At 37.5% G+C, this 27,200-nt stretch overlaps 1 long non-coding RNA gene across 1 annotated transcript in view; it reads right to left on the bottom strand.

Moving 5' to 3' along the window:
- Window positions 1-3,620: 3,620 nt before the first annotated feature.
- The window catches only part of LOC133219914 (uncharacterized), a 53,683-nt gene continuing 30,103 nt past the window's right edge, over window positions 3,621-27,200 (bottom strand). The window contains exon 3 of the long non-coding RNA XR_009727570.1: window positions 3,621-3,707. This is a non-coding gene — a long non-coding RNA (uncharacterized LOC133219914). The remainder of the gene's footprint in view (window positions 3,708-27,200) is intronic.

Raw genomic sequence — 27,200 nt, 5'->3', positions numbered from 1 at the left:
TCTTTTTGGCAGTTTTTATTTATAAAAACTGGAGAGGACGTAACTCCATAAAAAATGGTTTCTGAGAAGAGTGTGAAGAGTTAGTGAAAACTCATATCATAGGCTTTATTAGGTTGCTGTTTGAGGTTTATTAAGGGCATCAGTCTGATTCATTGAGACGTTTCTTACAGGTCAATTAATACTTTGGGGATCAGATAGAATTAAATCCACAGAACAATTTAGTTGTGTGTTACATCAACTTCTCATTTTAGGTGCACAAATAAAGAACTGAAAACCTAAAAAAATAGCAGGTTTGTTGTTCTACTCTTAAGACACTTAAAATCTATGGGCACTTAAGTCTTCAGCAATGAAATTTATATTTGCCCAAGGGTCCCTTCATTTTCATAATGTTGGGTGTTTGCTACTTCAATTCTATTCAATTAGCTTTTCCTCCATTTACCTAATCAGGAAGGCCTCATCTAAAGTCTAGTAGAAGATGTCTTGCATATATTTTATGAAGCTTATTCCTTTTAATCCAGAATTCTGAAGATTTACCCAAAAGTTTTTCCCAGACTCTTGAGTTAGACAATTCTTAAAACAATGCTTGAAATAACATACTTATAATATTACTATATAACTATGAGTATATTATCATATAATATTAATTATCAGAGATAAATTTGTTGCACTGAAGGAAAGTAACAAACATGAATCAGTATGACTCTTTATGCCAGGTGCAAAGAATCTTGCTTGGGAAGAACTACATCCAAGTACTGACCTGTGCTTCAATGAATATATGAATCTCATTTTTTGCATAACATTAAACAGATGTAGGGGATTTTCTCCATAAGTTGAATGGTGTCAACTTGATGTTACAAGTTCATGCTAGTAGTTATTCCTACTCTTTCTAATTACTCTATGCAAGAAGAAACTGCTCCAACAGAAGAGTCTTCAAAGGTGCTCTTGTGATGAGTGCACCAGAATTACGAGTGTGACTTATAACACTAGAAAAAACTTCATGCCTAGAAGTCAGGCAGGCACAATTACTGAGGGATCCAGGAGGCTGGTATCACTCTTTTTTATGAAAATAAAGAGTTCTAATATCCACCTTCAAGAGACACAGAGCAGAGTGGTGCATTTCAGATCAAAGGAGAAAACATGGAATCTCTTTACATCTACAGGGAGGAAAAATGTGCAAGACTGCTCACTGCAACCATTTCCTAACAACTGTACTTGCAAAGCTAACCTTTCTGTTAGGCAACTCATAGAGCCTTATATTTTGTACGGTGACAGAGACCTTATTCAGGCAGACCTGACCTAGCAACAAGGTGCTAGAAAAGTTCAGGAATAACAAGGAGATCTTGCAGTCATAGAATCATAGAATGATTTGGATTGGAAAGGATCTTAAGGTCATCTAGTTCCAATCCACCTGCCATGAGCAGGAGCACCTCATACTAAACCATGCCCTTTTGGCAAGAGATATTTTCAAACAGATTCTTGGTGGCAAAGTTCTGTAATCAAATAATTAAGCATACTTTTATGTTTGAAATGTCAGAATCTATACATTTAAATCTTGTATATCTCTAGCTTTAAGAAAAAATATCCTTAGTAAAACTTCGTGTTAGAAGACAAATTAAGTTTTAATAGGATCAGAGACTTCTGATGTAGATGAGGTCCATCTCTGCTTCCAGTTCTGAACTTTTGTATATGAAAATCACTTCAGACCATACCTGTGGTTTTGCAATAGCCTCACCATGAAAGCAGATTCATTCAAATATGAATCCTTCTATGTCTTCAGGGCCACATGAATTACATATCACAAAATTCTCAAGGTCCTCCTAACTTAGAAACTGGACTATCTGGACATTCCAGAGGGAACAACACTCTAGAGGAAAAGAAAAGAAATATATATATATAAAAAAAACCAAGGTTTTAGAATTTCTTTGTTTTGATTTATAGAAAAATCATAGCCTTGGAACAATTATTTTTCATGCACCATGAGAACTGACACCTATGACAGCTAATATCCAGAAGGAGTGAATTTTATTTGCAGTGTAGCAACTGTCAGTGCTGTCTCAAATTCTGAGAAGAGATATAAAGTGAAATTCCAGGTTTGTCTTGTTGGTTTTCTTACTTGCATTTCAGGTAAACTGAAATCTTGGCAGAGTGAGGGGAGAGAAAAAGGAGGTTGATGGCACTCTTTTCCTCTTTTTACTAGATTTGAGTAGCCTTTGGGGTTTTTTGCCAAAATCATTATATTTCCTCCAAAAGTTTGGGTATTCAGAAAACTTCTTCTAAACCTGAAGCCTATTTAAAATGGCTTATAACTTTAACAGTTTCCTATAGATCTCCAGAAGTTGTTTTAATCATTGCTTCCCACAGGTAGCTAGACAACTAGCTTAAAATCCTCTATAGCGTTCTCATTAAGCCACCTGGACTTTCATCTGCTACTTCAGCCAGTTTAATCCATTACATGATCTGCTTTAAACACCTACATTCCAGAATTACAATTTTCTAATGAACTATTAGAGCTAAATGGAAATCCACATACACAGGAGGAATCATGGACAGGCTTCTATATTAGCACAAGATCCCTAGAAAGCTGTATGGCTGAACCAGTTGACTCCCAGTGGCTGCAAGTGTGCCTGAGTTCCTCACAGTCGGATGGCTTTGTGTGCCAGTGTAAGGATCATAATATTACATCCAGGCAGACATTTCCTCCCATGTTGTATTTTGGCTGCTTGAAACCTCTCCTCAACATCAAAATGAAGTGCATTTATATACATATAATGTAAGGAAGTTACAATAAACTGTTACTATGTATTTTGTTACATATTGCATGGAGAAAATACCAAGATTGGATCCAGTCACACCTAGGCTCCCTTGGGAGTTTAGAAAACAAGTGGGGTTCATCCTGAACCTCGTGACTCAACAGGAGGGTCTCCCTTACCCTGTGTGCCTTTGGTGTCTGTATCAATCATATTTAGCTTGATTTCTCTTTGTATGCTTCATTAGCATAAGTAATACTGTGAATCTCGCCATTAAATCCTGCTGTCGTGTCTTTATAAATCATCAGAACTGGTCTTGCTAATACCTTTGATGGGCATTCTTTGAGCAACCCTAAACCACCCATTTTTTAACAACCCTTTAAAAAGCGAAGCTTTAAAATGCAAAGCTTTTTAAAAATTAAATTGCATAAAAACAACATTTTGAATAAAAGAGGATATCTAAGAAAAAATAAAATAAGCCTATGAACCAAACACATTTTATTCTATGTTTAAAAAGCTGTATATAAAGCATTCTCTTACAGCGAAAAGGAAATCTAACAGAATGATTCTCTCCCAAAGTCCCAATCTCATTTCCCCCACAAGTTTTTCCACCTAGAGAGACAGAAAATACATATTAATAATTGTGACAGGAGACAGGAGTTACAGCAGCAGTCACATATTCTAGGTTTGTCCTGGATGTCTGTCAGTATGTCATATGATATGAATGAATTGCTATAAAGATTACTTGAAAAAATATATGAGGAATGAAAATTTAGAATGCATTTATTTTTTTATCCCCTGCTGTATAATAGCATATGTTGTTTTTATATATACACACATAATTATATACATTAACATACAATACTCAGATCCCTGATTTCTTTGAGTAGGTGGAAATATATCTGTAACATGCAATAATATTTTTAAAAGGTCCCAAATTCCCAAGGTCCCAACATTATACTTCAAAGCAAACAAACAATTTGGATTTCAGACAAGGATTTTACCATGAAGAGTATTTCCAATTACCATTTTAAGACATCACTTAAAATTAAAGATGTGAAAATCCAGTGCATATTCACTATCACAAACCATAATTTGACAGTACAATATGTCCCCCTATCTAATTCATATCTATAATTTTCTGAAAATCTAATAAATCTCAAATTGTTCCTTCACAGTAATAGCATAATTTGTTGGTATTAATTAAATAAATAAATGGAAGAAAAATCAGCAACTGATCTGAATCCTCTTTATGTGCCCAGGGATTTTCCAATATTAATTGAACTTGTTCACTTTTCCTGCTGAAATCATGCCAAAGATTAGAGGGTATGTTTCTATCCACAAGATACAAAAGAAGAAATGCGCTTAAATTTGGGCTTACATCCAGCTTATAGAGAAAACAAAATTTAGGTTTAATTTAAGGTAAAATACTATGAATATGATAACTTTTTTTACTGTGACTACTCTACCAAGTGAAATTAAACTTTATTTTGTAAGACTATTTTGGCCAAAATTGCTACTAACTTTGCATGTCCATTGCTGAAGATTAGTTTTTAAAGATGTTCAGTAGCACATTTCTTGGACTGGATTAGAAAAACCTGATTATCTTTCTTACACCAGAGTTGTTCTTGGTAGTTGTGCTATGAATAGCTTTTGATAATAAATAAAGAACGAGATTCAAAGTGGACATGAGCACTCTTATCTGCAGGTACTTACTTAAACCCAGACTGGAGATTAGTCACTATTAAGATGGCTTTGACTTTCCAGTGCCAGAACACTATTTTCCAGTTCAGAATCCCTAGTCTTCTATCCACCTGGGAACTAGACCACAAGTGAGCAGAACTGAAAGGATTAGCTGGCCTGGCCACATGCATCTTCAAACCTTAGAGCTCAAGCACAGCAGGGGATAACCTCAGATCAGCAGAAACCTAAAATGGCTCATCTTTTCTATCTTTAGTGTCTCAGAATCTTGGAAACTATTTGCTAATTTAATTTGTTGTGACTAATACATTGTTCCAGTGTTTCCTGCTGTTATAGTCTGCAGGAGAATTTAGTTATAATGATGGCTAAACTCAACAGCAAATTTCAACAACAGGAATTATAGCACCATTATGCAGAAATGTCTAGCAAATTATGCAATTGTATCCACCACAATATAAATCTCAAACATATTAAACCTCTCTTTGTTTCTTTGAAACTGCTAGCTTGGGTTTCAGCCAAAACGTAAAATTCAGAAAGGCAATTTATTTTCTTTTTTTAATCCCATGGGCTTTTGAGAAGACTGTTAGCTAAAGCTCTAGGTCTGCATTATCTCTGTATTCTATCTTCTTACAATAACTGGATGCTTATTGGAGGTTATAAGCAACATCCCAAACATGATCCAAATGTCTTAGAAAGCAGTATTAATATGCACACGTTCCAAAGTGATTTATAAATGCATAAAAATGTCAGGTTAGCAAATCTAAGGAGGACATTTACAAAAAAAAAAAAAAAGAGTGGTAAATGTTCATCAGACACTAAAAAGCATGAACATGGGTATTTTTCTCTAATATTTTTTCTATTTTTGTTCATTAGAAATGCACCTGAATACAAACAAAAAAAAGTAAGAATATAAATGAGCTTGTGACTGTAATTTGATAGCACTACAAACATTTTATAGTGTTCTAAATAATTTGCCAAGCAAGTGATGCATTTTGCAAATAGCAAGAGACAAACTTCAAAAGCTTTTCCAACCTTCTGCATGCAAAACTACCAACTCTTTAATCAACTCCCTTCTCTCTATTTTCCCTAATTCCCTTATCCTAAACTATTTCACACTTTACTATTCCCTATAGCTTGAATTCCCTGGGATTTTTTCAGCCTCCAGTTCCTTCCACTGCCCTGATTCCCTTCCACCTCCAGCACTCCTTTCACTTTCTCTTAATATTCTTAGTATAGGTCTTCAGCAGGGTCTGCAATAACATTTCATAGGCTCAACATTGTAGCTGTTACAAAGTTAAACTCTATGAGGTTCCCAGACTGCCATCCTCAAAATGCACTAGATGGCCCAGAACATGAGAAAGAATGAGTCTGGAGGAAGGAAGAATGGCTTCCTTCTTATAATCAGATCAAATGTGTCAAGATTTTTTCCTATTCTACTTTGTGTTTTATCACCATCTGCTGACAGAACCTCAAAACACTGCTCTGAGATTTCTCCCTGGATCCTCCAGAGCTCTCAGCTCTGTGAATTGGTTGGTAAACCACCAGTTGTTTACTCATGGTTCTTCTGCTGTTGGCCTGTATTGCAGACACAGGCAATGTTGCCTTCCAGAAGAAGCATCAACATCTAATTCTGTATTGTAGCTTCTCTAAGACAGGTGAGGACCAGTTCTTTTCAAAACAAAGCAGAATTATCATAGAATCATAGAATCACAGAACAACTTTGGTTGGAAGGGACCTTAAAGATCATCTAGTTCCAACCCCCCTGCCATGGGAAGGGGCACTTTCCATTAGACCAGGTTGCTCAAAGCTCCATACAACCTGACCTCAAACACTGGCAGGGATGGGGCAGCCACAATTTCTTTGGGCAACCTGCTCCAGCGTCTCACCACTCTCACAGCGAAGAACTTTTTCCTAACATCTAAATCTACCCTCTTTCAGCTTGAAGCCATTCCCCCTTGTCCTGTCACTGCAAGCATTTGTAAAAAGTCCCTCTCCAGATTTCTTGTAGACTTCCTTTAGGTACTGGAAGGCTGCTAGAAGGTCTTTGTGGAACCTTCTCCAGACTGAACAAGCCCAAATTTTCAGTCTGTCTTCATAGCAGAGGTGCTCCAACCCTCTGAGCATCTTCATGGCCCTCCTCTGGACTCACTCAAACAGGTCTATGTCCTTGTGTTGGGGGCCCCAGAGCTGAAGCAGTACTGCAGGTGGGGTCTCATGAGAGCAGAGCAAGAGAATCACCTCACTCGACCTGTGGTCATGGTCCCTTTGATAAAGCCCAGCATAGGCTTTCTGGGCTGGAAGAACACACTGCTGGCTCATGTTGAGCTCCTCATCGACCAGCATCCCCAAATCCTGCTCCTTAGGGCTGAGGCCCTCCTCAAGGCTGAATGAAATGAATACAACCATATACCATACACCACAACCTTCACTCTGCCCTCCTGGGTTTTCCTGACTTCCAGTGCACGCTTGGCCACCTGCTGAACATGACTTGACTTTTCTATGGCCTCTTCCTTTAACCTAATATTTATCAACCACTAGCACTATAGAAAGAGGTATATGCAGAGACGGAAAGTAAGGAAAAAGGCATATCGTTTGTAGGATGGGAAACTTGCAATAGAAACAAAATATATATATATACCTATATGAAGTATAGGTAAGTTGTAAGTATATAGTAAGGATAGCTTGAATATCTTGTTTTTCTGGATTTCTGACAGACATGATATGTGCCTGAGTAGCTACTCAAATCACATATTTCAACAAAATGGTCTGTGTTCCAGCACTGTGTCTTTGATTTCAATGACATTTCAGGCAGCTTTCCAATGTAGAGATCAAGGTAGGTTGCTCATTTCAGCTCACTTCTCCAGTGGCATTCAAACACAATGTTCTCGTACTTGCATTAACTGGAAAATAACAAGTGCAACAGCTCTCTGGATAGTTGAAATTGAAATCCATGAAACTATTTCTTCATAAATTTAGGCATTCAACTTTTTTGGGGGAAAAAGCAGACGATTTTTGTTCATTTCTTCACTAAGTCACATATTAGTACTACCTCCAAGGACCCATTATGGGCTCTTGTGGACATTTGTATGCATTCAAAATAAAAACAAACACATTTTTTTATAAAAATGTCATGCTTCTACAGTCTCCTGCAGAGACAATTATAAACCACCATAATAACTCATTATAACAATTGAAAATTCTAATCTAGGTTATAAACATTAAAATTTATTACAAATATTATAAAAATAATTCAAACTCCTAAACTGATTAAGATTCTGTTACCTGACTTTATGAATTAAGACCAGTCATTAGGGACAAGCCTTAGAGATATGGGGGTTTGTCTTTGTCTGCGTAAAATATGTATCTGCCTTTTAAAGAATTTCAGCTGTCTGGAAATGAATAGAGTTTGGCAACAACTATATAAACCATAACATTCTTATTTCAAGAAACTTTATTTAAATGTATATACAGAGTGTGCTAGACACTTTATAGTCTATGTATGGCTATAAAGATTTGGTTCATGTCCCAGAGAATTTCTGCTCTCACTTGAAGATTTGATGAGTTGAGTGAGCAGAGAGAACACAAAATAAAGAAAACTGAGTTTTGTAGTAGAGCAACTAAACAGTTAACACTATGAATAAAGAATAATATTTATTATAAATTTAGAATATGTTTTAGGAAGGAAATGCACATGAGCAAACAATAAAATAACTCCTAATACGCTAGCCTGTATGTTGAATTAAAATTGAAACTTGGTCTTGACTATATAAGAATCTTATTAAAATTGTAATCCTCTGTTTTTTCTTCACTCTTACTGGATTATTTGGGTTTTTTTCCAAAGAGAAAGTTATGTTATTATTGTACCTGGCTTTCCATTGCCTCTTTAGGATTTCCTGGATATGAATAAATTATTATTACATAAAATTTCACAACATTCACTCATTACTTCTGAAGAACCATACCGGCTCCTCATCCTTTTTGAATTCTGTCATTTGTCTTTTTTAAATTACAAAAATCAGCATTTATACTGCATTATTATTTATTTTCATATCTTAACTACAGAAAAATAAATACATTTCCTGACATAAAAAAATACCCCTACTCTCATTAGCTTGATGAATTTTGTGCTTCCTGAAGACCTCTTACAGATAATATAAAGACAGGAGAACAGAACAATCTGAAAGACCCAACAAGACAGCATAATTCTGTATACTGTTGAAAAGCAAAGGCCTTCAAACAAGGAAGGTTAAGCCCATAATCTATAAATATTTTCAAGGCTTTCAAAATGAATGAAGGAAAGGAATTCATTTATATTGCTGGGAAGAATAATTCTTCCCACTGAAAGAATCACTGAATGAAATTCTATGGTCTGTTTTACTCATGAGGTCAGACTAAAAGATTATCATAATGCCTTTCTGGCCTTAAGCCTGTAAATCACTCTACCCAAGGATGGCAATTCAAATATACAATTGCATGTAGGGAAAAAAAAAAAAAAGTTTAACAGAAAAAACAAAACAAACAAAATAATAAAAAAAACTCCAAAACAGTTAACAGAGATTAATAAATAAATAAATATGGATATGCATGTTTTTAATGATCCCTAGCTTCCTCCCTTACCTTCATCCTTTCTTGTAATTCAACACTGGGAGTAACATAGAATCTGATGCTGTCCTAAGAACTGGAAAAAATTAATGGCAACTCCCTTTTACACAAGAGATATGTTACATCACAGGCACCTTGCCATATCTACACTAAAATACATCATTTTTCAGAGTCTTAATCAGTCCAGAGGCTCCATAAGATATCTTTATTTATGAAAAAAAAAAAAAAATTGGGCATACTACATGCCAAGTAGTACCCTCATGTTTGTAAACAACATTGTAACTTTTGTATTGCTAATCAAAACCACATATCTAGAACAGGATAATAAGAACTGCTAAGTTGAAGTTGCAGACTTCTGCACTTTTTTCCATACCTATTTTTTTCCTATTAAAATTCAACTTGGAAGTAGTTGTGTGTCCCACCTTCAGCAATTTAGAATCACAAACCAGCAAAAGAAGGTTAGATTAAGAGGTTAGTATGCTGTACGAGTAATACTCAGAATGCAAAGGTCAGACTAGGTAACCTGAAGGACCTTTTCCTCTGCTTTTAGTATCTGTGATTCCCTGACCTGCTACTCTTCCAAAGCCACTTCAAGAGTTCTTGCCTCTTTGCTTCTGTATGGGTAACCCAAGGGGACAGCACTGATGTGAGAGTCCACAATACAAGAATTCAGAAATATTGCACATGTAGAAAGTGACAGTATGTGTTTTAGATATAAATCAGGGGCCAGATTTACAAAAGTATTTATCTGCCAAAAATACAAGTATGTGCTAGATGAGATTTACAGAGATTTAGATAACTGAATATTATTGAAAATCTGCACCTTAATGAATGAAAATCAAATGAATGGGTGCATGCATAGAATCATTTGATCACAGAATGCTTATGGTGGGAAAGGACCTTAAGAACATCTAGTTCCAACCCCCCTGCTGCGGGCAGGGACACCTTCCACTAGACCAGGTTGCTCAAAGCCCCATCCACCCTGGCCTTGAACACTGACAGAGATGGAGCAGCAACAGTTTCTATGGGCAATCTGTTCTGATGTTTCACCACTCTTGCAGTAGACAATTCTTCCCTAACATCTAAGTCTACTTTCTTTCAGCTTGAAGCCATTGCCTCCTTGTCCTGTCACTGCATGCGCTTGTAAAAAGTCCCTGTTCAGATTTCTTGTAGGCCCCTTTAGGTAAGGCCTTCTAGGTAAGGGCCCTTTAGGTAAGGCCCATGCTTTGAAAGGATGCTAGAAGGTCTCCCTGGACAAGCACTTGCAGTTGTGCAGTGTAAGTCATAAACATTTTTTCTTCATTCTGAGAAGTACTGGTGTAGTGTAAAATACACGTGCCCAGGTTTCAAGTGTTGCACACCTTTTTCATTTTGTTGTCTTGGTCTAACAGTCCCACCTGAAGTAAAAGGCAATCATCTTTTTAGCTTTGGTTGACTACTTCATGTATGAAGCAGAGGAAAACAGAGACATCTTCACATCTTCTCATTTCAGCAGGGTAATCTTACATTTATCAAGATGCTTTTTAAATGCTTGTTTTCAGGTTTCCTAAAGAACATTCTCTACCTTTCACAGATTCTTCTTAGCTTGATGTTCAGTCTGCATTTACCCTTTCCCATACTGCCCACACCAATTGCCACTACACTTTTCCTCAAAAAAAGAGCTTAGTGCATGAATTTTTGCCCAAGGAGATTGTATTGCTTCTCTTCAGTTAACCTGCAATGCAGTGGAAAACACTGCAGCCTGTACCTTCTCTGCTAGAACAGATTGGTTTACTCTGATTCTTTTCCATTTCTTCATGTAAGTCTACCCATACCAGGGAATAAAAGTTGCTAGGAGGCATCTAGTTTGGTTTTTTTTGCTTTTACCTGGCTGCTTGTAAAAGTGTGTCTCTGTTATCAATATGTGATAAAGAAAATGTTCTTTAAGGTTACAAGGTGTTTTGCGTAATGGGGCGTAATACTTTATTATGTAAACAGTCTTCTTTAAGACTTCACATTTTTAAAAAACTGCTCAATTACTGTGAAACCTCATGTTATTTTGAGTTTAAATAAGAACTACACTTCTAGCTGGGAACAAAATTGCTATAATTTGACCAACACACATAAGTACACTTAAACTTCAGTAACTATGTTTCTTTCAGATAAGTTTTCTGAAAGGTCTCATCTTGTACATGTTCCAAGAGCTTTCCTAATAGAAACTAACTCCAGACAAAATGCTGTTATCAGGTTATTCAGGATTTTGTTTAAAACACAGCTGGGAATTATATCAACTTTTACAAAATAATAATGTTGTAAAGATTGTTGAAGAGAACTTTTTAAAAAGCGGGGGGAAAGGATCCACTGCTCCCTTAAGCCTGCGGAAAAGGTCTTTCGACGTTTCTCACTTTCCCTGGGAAGGCTCAGTCTCCAGGTTAGAGAATTCACCTTTGAGAAAATACTGAAAATCCCCTAACCCTCTTGACTGAAGCTGGGGGGGTGGGGGGGGAATAATGATAAAAATTGCATGTTTTGTGGTGATAAGAAGAAGAGGAAGAGAGAATGCATGTTTCTACAGTGTAATGTTTAGCCTACTAGTCGATGGTGGAAGAATAAGAACAAAGGTCTCAAGGAACATTTCTAATATAATATGAAACAGCTGTGCTAGAAGCAAGAACCAGAATAAAGGCATCTCTGCTCCATCATAAACAAAACTAGCTTACAGAGCTGTAACTCTCCCTTTCTTGTTTTCCATTTCAGCTCTTTACCCAAAGTGCAAAGGTAACATATGACCTTGTTATCCTTCCCCACAGGTCCTGAGCTAAGAGCAAGTAAGCTGATCATAAATATCAGACTTCATGAGACAGAGATTAACAATCAAAATGCTGCAAATCAAAATAATAAGCATCTTATTTGTCCCAATAACTGTAAGCATCCAGTGCAAGATAAACTGCATAGGATTACTGGTCACTGCAGCTATCTTTATCTCCCTAAGTGGAAGATTCCAGCTTAATTTTAGTATTTTCACTTGTGACTGAGTTGCCATAGATTACTTTGAACACACCTGCTGTGGATGTCTCTTCCCCATCACTGAACAGGAAAGCATCACCCAGTATTCCCACGAAGTCTGAATGCACTCTGTGGTGGTATCTTTTATCATTTTCATTCTACCATGACATTATTTCCTGTCTTATTTAAGTTCTGGGTGTATCAGGTCATCAGCTGTGCAGTTATTTGTCAAAACGTTGGCTTAAACTAAACAAATACAAAAGATTACAGCCTCAACATTAGGGGATATCAGTGCAGGGAGTCCGCTCAGTGCCACCTGTTCTCCTACAACCATAGTAGCAAGCCATAAGCTTTGTACTGAATTTGCACAGCCTCAGAACTGAGCCTTGCCAGGTCTGTGTTATCTGAGCTTTCCTGACCTGTTTGCAGCTTTGTTTTACTTGGTTCAGCTGTAACAGCAATACTCTTAATTGCGGTTAGGTCTATATGGCTAATTTGTTTCACTTTTGTTTATCTTTGCGTGATATCACCATAATTTTACAAAGCTAGCGTAATAACGTAGTATAGAAAATACAAGCCTGACATGTAAATAGAACATTTTTTTTTTCTCTGAAGAAAGAGAATGTGCTGTGTAGGAGTACAGGCATGGGAAGACAAAAGATGGGCACAGATTGGCTTTCCAGGCCCCACAGCTGTGAACAGCTCCTCAGTAGTCCATTAAAGAAATACAGGCTTGGATGTGGCCAAAACTGAGCTTAGTGGTAACAAGTAAAAAGAAACACTAACTAAAGTATGTAAAGTTACCAAGTATAGTAAATTTGAATTAACATGGACCTGCAGACAAGGAAAAAAGAACCAAGTTTTACAAACATGTTAGCTATCATATAAAAAGATCCAAGTAGATCCTTCAGTGAAATAAAAGATCATCAGCACATGCATCATATCCCTCTCAGTGAAAGAATCCAGGTGGTGGCAACTCATTGCTACTCTCTCCACTCCCCCTCACAAGAATAAGCTGATGAATAAAATAAAAGGGCAAGAATAACACTGATGTCAGGACCAGAAGATAGGTGAGTATAACATCAGGAACTGTTGTAGAAATTAAGTGCATATATAACAATTTTAACTGGTTTTTATGTTGCTGTTGTAATAATGATTAGATTCTTATATTTCAGTTATCTAATAATCAGGTTTTGGCTTCCTGTATATATGTATGCGTATGCATACCTCTGGTACACTTCCTCTTTGCTCATGAAATCAGATTTTGACCATAATATGCTTGGTTCTGAGAGTTCAGTTTCACTGGGATCAGCTCCATGAGTTATACTAGATCTCTTCTGCTAAGTCTGGAACAGAATTCAAGTAAAACCAAGAAAACAAAGCAAAAAAAATTAAAATCATTTCCTACAGCACAAACAGAAAGTACAGTTAAGTACTAAAATTCAGACACACCACTTCAACACTGCTGAATTTGCATGGTAGCTATTTTACTTGTTATACTATATTAAAATCCTTTCATTCTCTTTTAGCAGATACTTAACCTTTAAAAAATTCTGCAGTAAAACAATGCCACCTAACCAACTTAGCTTATTTTGCAGCACCAGAATATCCCTAACTGGATGGCAGCCCCATAAAAAGTGGTTTTGATATATAAACAGGAGGGGATGCAGTTCTGAGAATTCTCTTGAAGGTGTTAACAACAATATAGTTGGAAATACTTTATTCCAGGCCTAATGTTCTAGCAAAGACATTCCCCCCAAAAGTTCTCTAGTAGCATTTATGTCACAGCATGTGTGACAGGGCTGATGGAATGAAACAATCTAAGGACTAGCTCTATCCTGCTGGGCAAATTTTTGTTGCTCATTTCTGAAATCCAAAGGTGATTAGCATAGCTGAAAGACATGCGGTGCCATACCTAGCTCTTTGTCAGAAAAGAGAAGATTCATTTTAGGTAGCATTTCAGAAATTTTGGAACAAGGACAGCTGATGAAACCCTTGCAGCAGTTAAATCCAATGTCAGCCCTGAAACCAGTATGGGAACTCCAAATTTCTCATTCCCTGCTTACCAAAGGAGAGAAAAAGAACACAAATCAGAGTTTTTTAAAAAATCACAATTGTAGAAGAAAATAAGCCAACTTTTTTTTTCTTTTTAATCTTCACACCTTCTGTAGTCATTTGCATGAACATAACGTGGGGTAAAATCACCCAAACAGCTGAGGAAAGAAAGATAAGTTTGAATTGTAGCCTTGTTTATTGATTCTGAATGAAGGAAAAGTATATGACTGTCTCTGGAGAAGTCAAATGCTGCAAAAGCATACACACACGTTCAGATACATCATGACATGCAACCTATAACGAGGCCTCAAAGGAGTGCAGGTTCCCCATATAATCAATTAAAAGAAAAAAAAAAAAAAACGGTGAGTCTAAAGGAAGATTAATGTACTGCCTTATTTGGCTACCTTTAATCACACACTAGATATATCTCTGTTCTGCACAGAGGACACATGGAACTAATGTGTGCCATGGAACTAGGCACCTTAACAGGCTTCAACTGTAAGCACTGAAAATAATTCTCTTTTTCTGCCACCATAGTGTAAACACACATTCAGCCCACTCTGAATGAGAAGAAATTACATATAGCACTTCCACTTTTTTGTCCCTTAACTACAAAAGCTGTAGCTGGAAAATATTTATATGTTCCCATTTTATATTATTTAATGAATGTTTAGCTATTTCAAGCAGTGGAAGTGTATTCTTTCCTTTGCAAGTTGTTTTACAACATAAAGGTTCTTACAGAAAAAGAGATTTTCATCTCTGTTTTCCTATTTAATGTAATTGCAGAAGATATTCCTTTCTATCATGAAAAGTATTTCCAGCAATTTCTGTTGTGCTAATGAGCCTACAGTTTCAGAACTATGTTTGCATGTACACAACCGCTTCTATCACTTATCATTCAGAAAATATAAGTTTTTATAGTTTTTCCTCATAAAGCAGTTCCTTCTGCCCACCGAACAAGCCTGCTTCTTTTCTTTTCTGTTTCTTTTCCCTCTTAATATAAGACTGCTCTGGCGTGTTCATAATTACTGTTTGCTCAAAACACAATGTTGTTATGAGCACTGCCTGGACTATTGCCCCTTAAATTTTCTTACATAAAGAAGAGTTGACTGCATTGAAAATGGAGGAGTACATATAAACTGGAGTAGGCTATACATGGTGCGGTGTCTGGTTATAATGAATGTTTTTCATAACACCTTTCTGTGCTACATTTTACAGATCATACTACATCTACATAATCAGAGGAAAATCCTTTCAAAAGAGTAAAATTAAGTGCATGAGTTGGCCTCGGCCCTAATACTCACTTTAAGTATCTCCCCTTACCTCAGCTACTTTTACATGCCTGGTCACATGAACCTCCATGTCTTCCGTGCTACACTGGGAGCACTGGTTATCTTCCAAGTATTCAGATTTTGCATAGCTAGCATAATAGTTCCCCCTTCATCTTTTATCCTATAGAACAAGGCACCGATTAAGGTTACATTTAATTTCATTCCCTAATGAATGCTATTTGTAAAGGTATTCATTTATGCTATCCCGCATGAAGGGTACATCAGGACTGCAATCTACTCTTAGAGGGTACCAGATGGATGGCATATCAAGAAAATCCTACATTCCCAAACATTCTTACATTGTTACACTGTCAGTATATCCAGGATATTAATTCAGCCTTCTTTTTTCTCATTCCATCATTATTTTATGGATGATCAAATGCCTGCAGTACGATACTCCATGAAATGATGCAGACTCATTTAAAGCAACATGGTGAGATTATGGACACAATTATTTCCAGCACAGGATAGGAATATTCCTTTCTCTGCTATTAATATTTGTTTAAAAAAAAAAATCCAGGTCCTTTATCAGCTCAGAGTTCTCACGTAACTGAAATTAGTAGCTCTAATCTTCTCTTCTGCAGTAAAAAACATGTATAAAAATTACATAGCGATAGCCTTAATACCATCCATTTTCCAATTCAAATGCTAAACTAGACCCTCACACTGCTGCTTGGACACATTACTCTAGCATGGCAGATTTGTCACTATAGCAAGCAAATGCTTTTCTTTTGTTCCTTGACTCCTTTTTTAAGTCAGCTGACGATCACATTATTTCTTCCCTTTTTAAACATGAGGGGGAAAAAAAAGAAAAAAAAAAGAAAGAAAGAAAGGAAATGTGTGGTATGGGGAAAACAGCCATTTTATTTTTCTAAAGAATGCATTAAAAGATTAGCAGCACACAGGAGGAAAAGCACAACGATGCTGTAAAATAACCCCATGTCCTGTATTTAGAAATGAAAAAGATTAATACAAATTCATTCCATTAGGTCAGCTTCCTTTCCACAGATACTGATAGCTAGGATTTGCATAAAGTAGAACTTCAGTTTTGCTTTGCTGTATTCTGACATTCTGAGCCTAACAAAGGCTGCCTACGATTTCCAGGTCTTTTTGCCCTTCAAGTAAACTGTAATAAGCAAAGGGAAGACTCACGCAAGTGCCCCTGCATTAAAGCACTGCTCTTCCTGCTACAGGAAGAGATTGCCATCTACTGGTCTGTGGCCTCTACATGAAGTCAGGCAAAGGGTATTGAGCGAGGATCTCTGCAGTGACTTTAAAGCAGATGATATTTTTCTTCTCCCTGTGCTTCATAAGCATATTCAAAGCATAGATTTGCATAAATAAGCATTTATTTGAAAATAAAGCCAGGCTATGTGGTCACCTGTTCCAATCTAGCTGTGCAGGGAGTTGATGTGATAGATTTCAAGTAGCATCCATATGATGTAAAGTTCTACCATTTCAAAGATAAAGCTAAACGACAGTGATATAATAGCATAGAGATTCTGATGTATGTATGGACCACATCATACATCTCTGCCGAAATGTGATTCTTCTGAAAGGCAAGAGTGCTGTTTTGTCAGAAAAGTGTGAGCTGGAAAACAGGACTGTGCAGACAGCCTGAGGACATGCTGTGTCTGCGCGGCAGCACATGGAAGTCTTGCAAACTTGCATCACTTTGGTATCCTCATTACAGCATTGTGGTTTTTGGCACAGGCTGTCACACGTGCTGCATAATATACTCAACCCTGCCACTGTGGCTGTCTGGTAATCTCCCTTTCCTGGGTAGTGGTGCATGAAAACACCCGTTACATCACGGTGCTGCATAAGATATTCCTGCTCACTACTGCTCAGCTCACCCCTCTTCTGGGCATTGTGTCTTTCTTGCAGTGCTGACAGAAAAGGCATGGATGCCGATTCACTGTCTACTTACATTGCCCATGTAAATTAGGATAGTGAGAAAATACCGCACTGCGAACAGAAGCAGCTGACACAGGCACATACTCCATCTCATCAGCAGTGCTTAGGGCCACTGACCTCTCACAGGGTAGACAGACAGTACAGCAGCACTTAAATTGTGACATGGCAATTGAGCACCAGATATTTTTCACGGTCCAGGGAGAGAAACCTGCAGCAATATTGTGGTCCTACTTCATTCCCTGCAGAGCTGCACATAGGCTGCACAGAGGCAAACACACACACTGCCCTGTGCTGATGCATAAGACTTTCCTAACAGTCAGTTTTCCAGTCCAATGGAAAAAAAAAAAAAAAAAAAACCTTGAGACAGCACAAAAGGCTTCTTAAACAGGAATATAGGAGTAGTGTGCATGTAGATGGTAAAGAGTCATGAAAAAAAATATTTTTCATGGTAAGAATCTAACAGAGCAGGGCACATGAGCAGCTATACCCACACAGCAGCACTCGACCGTATTCTGCAGCATTACCAATAAATACATGAGTCTTGAAATACCTAATATTCAGGAGTAACCCATTACTTTAGGGTGTCCGAGAGCTTAACTCAGCACCCCTGCTGTCCAGCCTGCCTTCCTGCTTACCAGTGAGCTCGGTGAAGAAGCAGCTAGGCAGAGAAGGAGACTGAGAGAACTGAAAACCAGGAATGATTCGTTTACCATTCTGGTAGTTAATTTATATTTAAGGCAGTTAATCACTAAATGCAGTACTCTACATCACATTTCAGTTTAATAGAAGCATACGTATAAGACAGCAACAATTCCAATGTGTGTGTGTGTGTGTGTGTGTGTGCAGACGTGTGCATCTGTATAGCCTGAAATATCTGATTTGGTATTTGGTTTCTAGCAAGAGCAGTACTTTCTGAGAATGTAGATTCTCAAGAAAAAGGCATTTTCATGAAAAAGTTCAAAGAATTATTTCACTGGTATGAAAAATGCTCTGAGTAATTATTTTCCTTATTTTCCAACCACTGAGGGAAAAAATCCAAGAAACTGAAATCCTGTTTTTAAATGAAATTTCAATCTAGCTTCTATGATAGCTATGCTGCGTTCTTTTCCTTAATATATTGTTCAACATTTTTAATGCTACAGTGCACTGGAATTTCTGTTCATGTTTGCAGTTATTTCTCTCTAACTAGTCCATCTCTTTCCTAATCACTATGCTGGGTGACTGCATATTCAGTGCATATTCCTTAGACTGATTCCTTCCTCCCAGATGAATTTTTTAACATTTTTCTACATTAAACTGCATTTGCTACCTGGTAGTTCACTTACTTAAGTGATCCAGAATCTTCTGTGGCTTGGTTTGGTTTTTACAACCTGTTTTATTTCTTTTAGAAAACAAACATGCATAAATAAATGTAATAAAAGCAACAATAAATATTTAAAATTTCATTTTTTAATAAAATTTCTAACAGCTTCTCTTTGTTATTAACTCTTTTGCCTAGGATAGGCTCAAAATGCTTTCTTCATTAGAAACTAAAATGAAAGCCTTGAATTAAATATGTCTGTAATAATAGCAGAGACAACTGAAATAATACAGTCAGATATAAACTGAGTGAATGTATGTTTCCCGGTTTTGTAAGCATGCATTTACAACCCATAAATAAACCAATCACGGACCCACATTTATGCGAATTATTTACAGTTTTAGAACTTGCTTAGAAGAGCAATGGAGCATTCTTTTTGAAATGTGCATCTGACCAATACTTAGGTATTGCAGGATAATACCTTTATGATCAAACAGCTAAAGGCAGAATAAATCTAAGTCAATTTATATTGTGGTGCCTATTATCTGATTCGGCTGAGATTTTATTAACCCATCTAATGCACTGCTCCTCTATCTGACTTTCATTTGCAGCAGTGCAAGTCTTGTTTTCACTACCTTCTCAATTTGTAACAATAAGGAAGCTTTCTTTTACTTAGAATTTATTAAAGGGCGGAAACAGAGAAAATTCCCTCTACAATTGATGCCCAACAAATTAAGTAGTATATTGCTTTATGGAACATGTATAGCTCCACCAACAAGACCAAGACCTCTGCTGCCCTGTTTTCAAATGGCCCTTCAAATACATGTTCACCTGACTGTGTTCCAGCTTTTTTCAAGGTGGGTGACATTCTCTTCTGTGCACTAAAAGGGTTATTGCCCTTCTTAAGACTTAATACAAATACTACATGAATGCTATTCTGGTCTCCCCCATGCCCTTAAAAAGCCCAGAGCATGTTTTAATGACCCGATTTCCTTCATGCTTTTACAAAGGTGCCTGTTTTTCTTTCAGTCTTGCTGTTTTGATTTCTTATCACAAAGCCTTCCTTATGGACACGTTAACACTGGCAAGTATTGCAGGATGGAGCAAGTTCTAAATTCTTACATTTATGCTCCCTGCTGTAATCAGAATGGCATTTATAGAAACCCCTGCTGCTAGAATTTATCCTGCTTTTCCAGAGCTCTCAGATCTATAGGCTGAATCACCCTGAATATGTGTGTACTGCACATTCCCTTTCCCCCTGCGCAGCCTTGCAGAAAGCTTTTGGTATGAATCCACCCCCCACTCTGTGCTCGGTGTAACCAGAGGGGACCACACTATGCACAGTAGCCCAACCACACATGATCCTTCCTTCATACAACAATCCACCAGCTGAGTATTTTGCAGGCTGCTGCTGCACAGTTAGCTGCATTTTGCAGTCTGTGCTAGTTCACAGTGGCACTACTGGATGCTCCTCTCTGACCATCATCAGGCTTTTTTAAGCTGTTACCTATCAATCTATACCGCAGCTCCTCTTACTGCAGTACCTCAGTATTTACTGTCTTTTATCCGCATGCTTCTGTAAGACTGGAAAATAAAAGGGGAAAAGTGTGGCCACAGACAGAAAAATAACTGCACTGCCACACAGAGGTCACAGGCACAACAAGGCAGAAGTGCAGGTGTCCAGCATTTTAAACCAGCATCCATCTCACTTCATCCAAATTCTCAGCACTGTTTGCAGCACAATTCACATATTTCTACAAAAGACACACAAGGATTAGAAAAACAGGGGGAAATAAATGCCTCTGTGTGAATGGCATGGAGATTAGCAGCTGACTTGCATCTGAGGGGACAAAGATTCAGCTGGTACAAACTGGTCTGACTTTATTGACATCACTTAAGCTACATTACACCATCTTAGGATCTAGCCCACAAGCTTCAACTTGAACATTTCCAGCTAGATAAAAAGAAGGATGCCAGGAGACTTGTTTAGGACTTAAAAATAATGAGTGGGATCCCACAAGGATCTAGGTAGCAATTTGTTAATCTATGAGGGCAACACCCGGGGGCAAATCTGGGACTGAAAAGCATTTCCATTCAAAAGCTACTGCCATGCCAAGTGAGCTACCTAGCAACACAGGCTCCCTAGTGCTAATGAATTTAAACTTAGTATAGATACATTACCACCTATGGCTTCTTCCCTCCAAATCAGCCAGATGAGGTCCAACTCAATAAAATGAAGACAACAGATGTTTCTGAGTCTGAAGCTGCATCCATTGTCCAATGTTTTATTATTTTTACCCTGAAGTTCATCACAAACTATGACTACTGATTCACTTACACAATTTCTCTCAGAACAGGATCCTCCTGTCACTCTTTTCACCTCACACCTGCTCTGCTTTGCATCAGTAGCTTTGACATGAAGTAGCATGCTGGTGGAAAGGGAGAAAAAGGAGGCAACCTAACAAGAAATCATTTCTCTTTTGACCTGATATTGTAAAACTTAGGGAGCATTCTGACACTGTGTAAGGTTAATATTACAGCAAATAGTGTATCACAGCAGCAAGCATAAAGCACTATCTTTTTTTCTGTCTGTGAACTGAGTGGGCTGAGAGTTTTTATTTCGTACTTCATTTACACCTTGCTGAGTGATGCCATAGAAATGGCAGAAGTTTCATCTCCTCCCACTTCTGCAGCAGTACAATATGTGTAACAGCAGTAGCTCCCACACCACTCACTGGAGGCTCGGACCTGACGCTGATCACAGGTTCATATATACTTTTCTTGTGTGACATTCCCAGATGCTAGAAAACATCCTTTATTTTCTTATTAGAGCTTGTTGAAGAACTAACAGCTGACTGAAAAGCTGCTTGAGAATTTTAATCACGTAAACTAAAAACACTGCAGTTTTCCTCATAAGCTCTCCATAAGGAAAAATGGGAGAGCAAATTAACATAAAATATGTTTAGAAAAATGCTGAAATGAAGAGGACAAGCATTTGAATGTAAGACAGACAGTCTCAAGCAAGCAGAAAAGGGTAAAGTGGTATATATTTATCAGTATTGGTTCACTGAAAATGTAGTTAACACCACGACTGACAATCTACAAATTTCCAGAGGACCCAGAGAAAACTCATGCTAAGCAATGTCAGAGGACTGTTAAGAACATCCAGTACCACTCACAAAAGGTAAACAGAGAGGACTCGAGTCCTAAGCAAGCCCAAGAGTCCTGTGAGGTGCTCAAGGCCATCGCTTTGGTTGACAGTTTCAAAAGCGGGCGATAAATCAAACAGTGGAAATGAAAAGACACTGCTCTTGGGCTGAACTGTTCTTCAGTCTAAAACCTTCAAAAAGCAGGCAAGATGGCCCACATCATGGTTAGTAATGAGCTCAGGACCATTTTCATTTAAGATAATCAGTTTGAAACTGGCTGATATTGGTAGTGACTGAGTACTGATACTTCTGCCAGCTCCAAGTTGTTCCAGATTTGCTCACGGTCCAGTTTGTACATCAGTACAGACGCATTTCTCACAAGTTACCAGAGCAAAATTCATTGAGTAACCCTCTGCCTGCAGTTGCACCTAAGTGGCCAAGAGCAGAAGCTACATATTATCTGAATAACTTACTCCCTTATGCTGTTCATGTGAAATTTTTTTCAGCACAACTTTCATGCTACCATTCTACTGTGGCAAAGGGGAGCACAACAGGATCACCATTCCCAACATACATGTCACTGAACCTTATCCGTTAAGAGCAGAAGGGCTGACATATCAGTCTGTGTACATTACAGTGAAATGGTGTTTGTTGAGATAAGTAGCAGAGATAGAAGCTCTGTGAACTTTTGAGGGATTCTTAAAAAATGTCACTGTCACAAATAGAATGACAATAAAAATCTCAATGTCTGCATGAAGAGATTATCTATCCACATAAAAAGTATTCTCTAGGTAAAACTGTTGCATTTTAGTTAGATATATTTTTCTCTTTTAAACTTGTATTTAGTCTAAATTAATTAAAAACAAAGGAAAAATGTTTTTTCATTAAAAGCCCTAAAAATTCCTTACTTAAAAACTGAGAGGTATTTTGTCTATTGAAAAAATCTAACAATTCCCTATGTTGGGAGATTTATCAAAATTGATTCCAGATATTAATTTCTGATTTCAATTAATAGTAATTTAAGGCATAAAAAATCAACTGTGTATCAAACTATTCCCAGCTCAGTATAGATATCAGCATATATACATGCAAATTTTCTTGTCTTTCCAAATTACAGTTGAATATATTTGCAAGCTATTGCAAATGACCATAATAATAACAGAATGAAGTGCAGAGGATTTGTTCCAAGGCAAACATGCAGATTTAGGAGTCCTCTACCCTAAAGAAGCCCTAGGTTTCATTTTCAGAACACAGCATTCTAAAAGCTAGTGACTCCATCACACTGATAATCACTTTTTCTTTTTCCCAGAATATAACTATATAGTTTGTCAGTAGCATTCTTTCTTTCAGACTGCCAGGACCTACATAGCCACAGCAATGCTCTCACCCTCACCCCTACAGGGACAGCCACATTCCCTTCATGTCTGTGGTGAGAGGTACCTTACAGTATCATCGCTGTGGTCTAAAAAAGCCCAGGAGTTGCTCTGATACACTGAGTTTGAGTTTCTTGCCTGTAAAAGATCCCTGCTGCATTTTAAGACACAGATGTTGACAATGCCCCGAAACTTGAATTGCCTAAATATAAGCCAGGCTGCTGATAAAGCTAGCACAGAACCAGCAAAAGGAAACTACGTATTAGTGAAAATTTGAGAAGCTGTTATTTCTGCATCTAGATTCAATTCAGCTGTGAAGCCTAAAAAGAGTCATCCGAATTCCCAGGGCTAAAATCAAAGAAATCCTATTGATACGTATCCCATGGATTTGAAAGCAGAAGCTACTACCCAGATTTGCCTGCAGGACAGCTAGGTGTTCCAAGCCGCTCACTCATTGCCCCACCTGCAATGGCTCCCATTTCAGCACACAGAACATATGACATATAAAGAAGCAACTACCCCAGAAGAGCAACGTCAGCTAGTCATGTTCCTACTACCCTATCAGAGTGGGAAAGGAATTGCACAGCAACTCACCAGATAGAAGAACTCAAGGACTCTTCAGACAAGGAGGCTGGCAAGGACAGAAAGCTTATGCCACCAAGTGAATCAAAAGAGGAAATCACATGTAAAGTGGTAAAGGGAAAAGTATCTATGGAAAACAGAGTGAAACATTTGAATGGTTAGCTGATGGGGAAAATCACTGTTATACTCCTACGAATCTTTAGTTTTTATGGAACTATTGATCACAGCAAACCTTTTGGATTTCCATATTTTTATGCAAAAAGAGTTCACAGCAACCTCGGAAAATAGCGGCCTAAGCACCCTGAATTAGATGCAGTGAATGCAGATTCCTGTAACTAACAGGTGCTAAGGCCATAATAAAATGCTGAGTTGAATGGCCAGAGGTTTAGGCTACTGAATTTACACAAAAATTGAAAGTGAGCATGCCAAAGTTGCTTTTAAATTTCAAGTCCTCCCGTATACATCTGTTAGAAAGAACTTGACTTTCTGGACATTTCCACACTATTACAAAAGCATCAGGAAAGGTAATGGTTGATATTCAGAATATTCTGAGATCCAAGGCCTTTCAGAACTCTTCTGCTTACTCCTTTCAACATGAGATCAGTGGGAACACAGAGGACAGGTTTACCTTATAACACACACAGCCACCAATTAAGTTATTAGGCAAGGTGTCAGGGACAATACCTCAAAGTCAATGAAAGGCTAATACAACTGGAAAAGTTAAGAGCAAATACCTTGGGCAAGAGGGATCAGTTGAATTACAAGTAATCACCATAGGTTTGACATCAGCTCCAAAGTTTGGACTTCTGATTTCTTCCACTCATAATCCCTTTCAGTCTTCCTATGTGTTTTAGCTTCTCCAATTCAAAATTCTCCAATTCCTTATCCAATTCAAAATAAAACTGAAAAGCAGGACTAGAAAAACTCTGCTTAACTCCAAATAATTTTGGGGAGCACTGGAAATACCCAATTTTCATATGTTCTTTCCTTAACTAAGCTCAGTGACTAAGGAATATATTGTAAACGGGGTAAAACACAACAGTCCTTTTAGTAGCAGAATGGAGAACGATACAAATGTGTTTCCTATGGACCCAAAATCCATTGAAAGTGTCACTAAAACAAAACAAAAAAACACCACCACACAAAATGTGCGCAGAAAATCTGAAATGGCACAAATGTAAGATTCTCCCAGTAATGTCTGCTCTCTTGCATTTGTGACATTCTCATATCCTTGATGTGAACAAGCATGAAAACAAAAGAAAAAAAAAGAAATACACAGCCCTGGAAACATCTATTATATAACTGCATGTGAAGCCGACAAAAAAAAAAAAAAACCTAAAAAAACCTCTTGACAGAAACAGACATTTTCCAATGCAAATCTTCAGTTTATACCAAAGCCATTTTTATCATCAATAACAACAAAATTTCAACAAGATATCGTGAACAGCTCGTTTTGTCTTAGCTAATCGTCACCTCTTCACACATCCAAGAACAGCCAGGAATGGATGGCAATGAGAACCAAAGTTATGATGTTACCATCTGTGCCAGAAAAAATTTTGGGGGAATGTATTAACCAGAAATGTAATAGCTGTAAATTATTTGCAGGCTTATAATTTGTCTGTAATATTTCATAATTTTTAAAGTAAAACCATGTATCTAAAAAAAACCCCAAACTATGCCTGTACTGCCTGAATGGCACATACACACTCATATAAATAGATCTTGCTTCTCCTGTTTTATTCATCCTGTTAATACTTTTGAAGCTAGAAAATACACAAAGAGTAACAATGCAATAAAACTAAGCATTGTATTTACAAAAGAATAGCATGTCTACAGTTTTTGCAAATCAATGACTTTCTTTTCTTATGAGGAAAAGTGTCTTCTTCCTACATAAAGTGTCTTTTTATCTCAAAAGATATACTCATTACTTTCATGGCGTAAGTGATTTGAAAACACCACTAGATCCCTGGGCTACAATTTTAAGGTCATTGGCATAAACCATTTCTTCCATCTTCATAACAGTAATTTTCTGAAAGCTATTACTAAAATGAGAACAATTATACACAGTTTTAAAGCATTGTATGTAAGAAAACTCCTTATCAGTGTCTAGACACTGTCTTCCATAAAATTCATGGATCCACATGTTGGCTCTGAATGATGGGTTTCACCTTTGGATCCTTGATTTAGCTGACAGATGTGCATAATCTCAAACCATTGGTTAGCTCCCTTGTAGCTAAACAGCTCTTCTGATATATGTGCCAAAACTATTCTGGCTCAGGGAGCAAATCCAGTTCATTAAATTTCCTCCAGATTTGGATGTTTTAAGTGGCAGCTTAGTGAGAATAAAAACTCTTCCTCAAGTCCAACTTTATTCCTCTTGCTTGATCCAGAATCTGGTTCTCTTTGGTTCCAAGGGTCACAAATGTTTGAGCTCAGGTTTACAATTCTGAGGGCTTTGTTTATCAGAATCTAAACCAGAGTTTAGCCCATAATATTTACCTTTTCTTCTTGGAACAACTGTTAGGCTGGATAAATAACAACTTTGAAGTAATATAATCAATGAAGTACAACAGAGTAAATGATGCAAAGCCACAGTTACATGGAAGAGCCACATAGTGAGAAATGACAAGGTACTTTGTTCTATGACAATCAAATTATAATAACTCTGATGACTGTAAAGGTTTATTTTGTGCCTTGCTCAGGCTCACATTTCAGAAAGCTCACATTTCAGAAACACAAACTCACACAGAAGATTGTCTGTGCATGAAAGAAAATTTTGTACATGATTATGCTCACATCAAAAAATAATTAACATCAAGCTCTTCCCTTGTCAGATATTGAAGTGCTGCTTAAAATTAGTACTCAGAAACCCAGAAAAAAAAGCTTCTTTTTTTGAGTAAATGAGTTTTAGGTTAAATCTAAGAAAACTAATGATTATAAATAAATAGAAGTTCAGAAGTTTACACAAAGGCTTGATCTTCACTATTGAGAACTGAATTAATATTCAGAACAACAGTTTAAGTCTCTCAATAGATGGCTAGGCTTATGCTCAAGCTTCTTTTGGCTTTGGTAAAGACACCGGCATGCAACAAGCACGCTCCAAACATGGTACAGATGCATGGAATGAAGTGTATTCAGTTCATCGTCATCTCCTTTGTCCCAGAGGGAAGACCCTTCCGAGCAGCAGCTGCAACCACTTGCTTCTGGGGCAGCATCTGCAGCACAGGTTTGGTTGAGGGCACCAGTGCATGGCCTGGCCTCACTCCACTCTCTCCCCTTGCAGACATAGCCTGGCTTCTTGTGGCAAAGGTGTGAGAATGAGCCAAGGGGCACACAGGAAAGGGGGGTGGTGGGGGTGTGAGGCAGCAACATAGTTTGTTATCTGCTGTTGCAAGGAAGGCTGAAGGCTGCTTCTGGTGAAGGCAGCTGGGGATTGGCTCTCATCCTACTGAACATCA

The sequence above is a fragment of the Neopsephotus bourkii genome, unplaced genomic scaffold, assembly GCF_033783945.1.
Source record: "Neopsephotus bourkii isolate Nb327-2 ecotype Australia unplaced genomic scaffold, CSIRO-AGI_Nbou_v1 NB_1388, whole genome shotgun sequence".
In the NCBI taxonomy this organism is placed as follows: Eukaryota; Metazoa; Chordata; class Aves; order Psittaciformes; family Psittacidae; genus Neopsephotus; species Neopsephotus bourkii.
The sequence above is the reverse complement of the archived record's forward strand: the minus strand, read 5'-3'. Positions and strand labels throughout refer to the sequence as shown.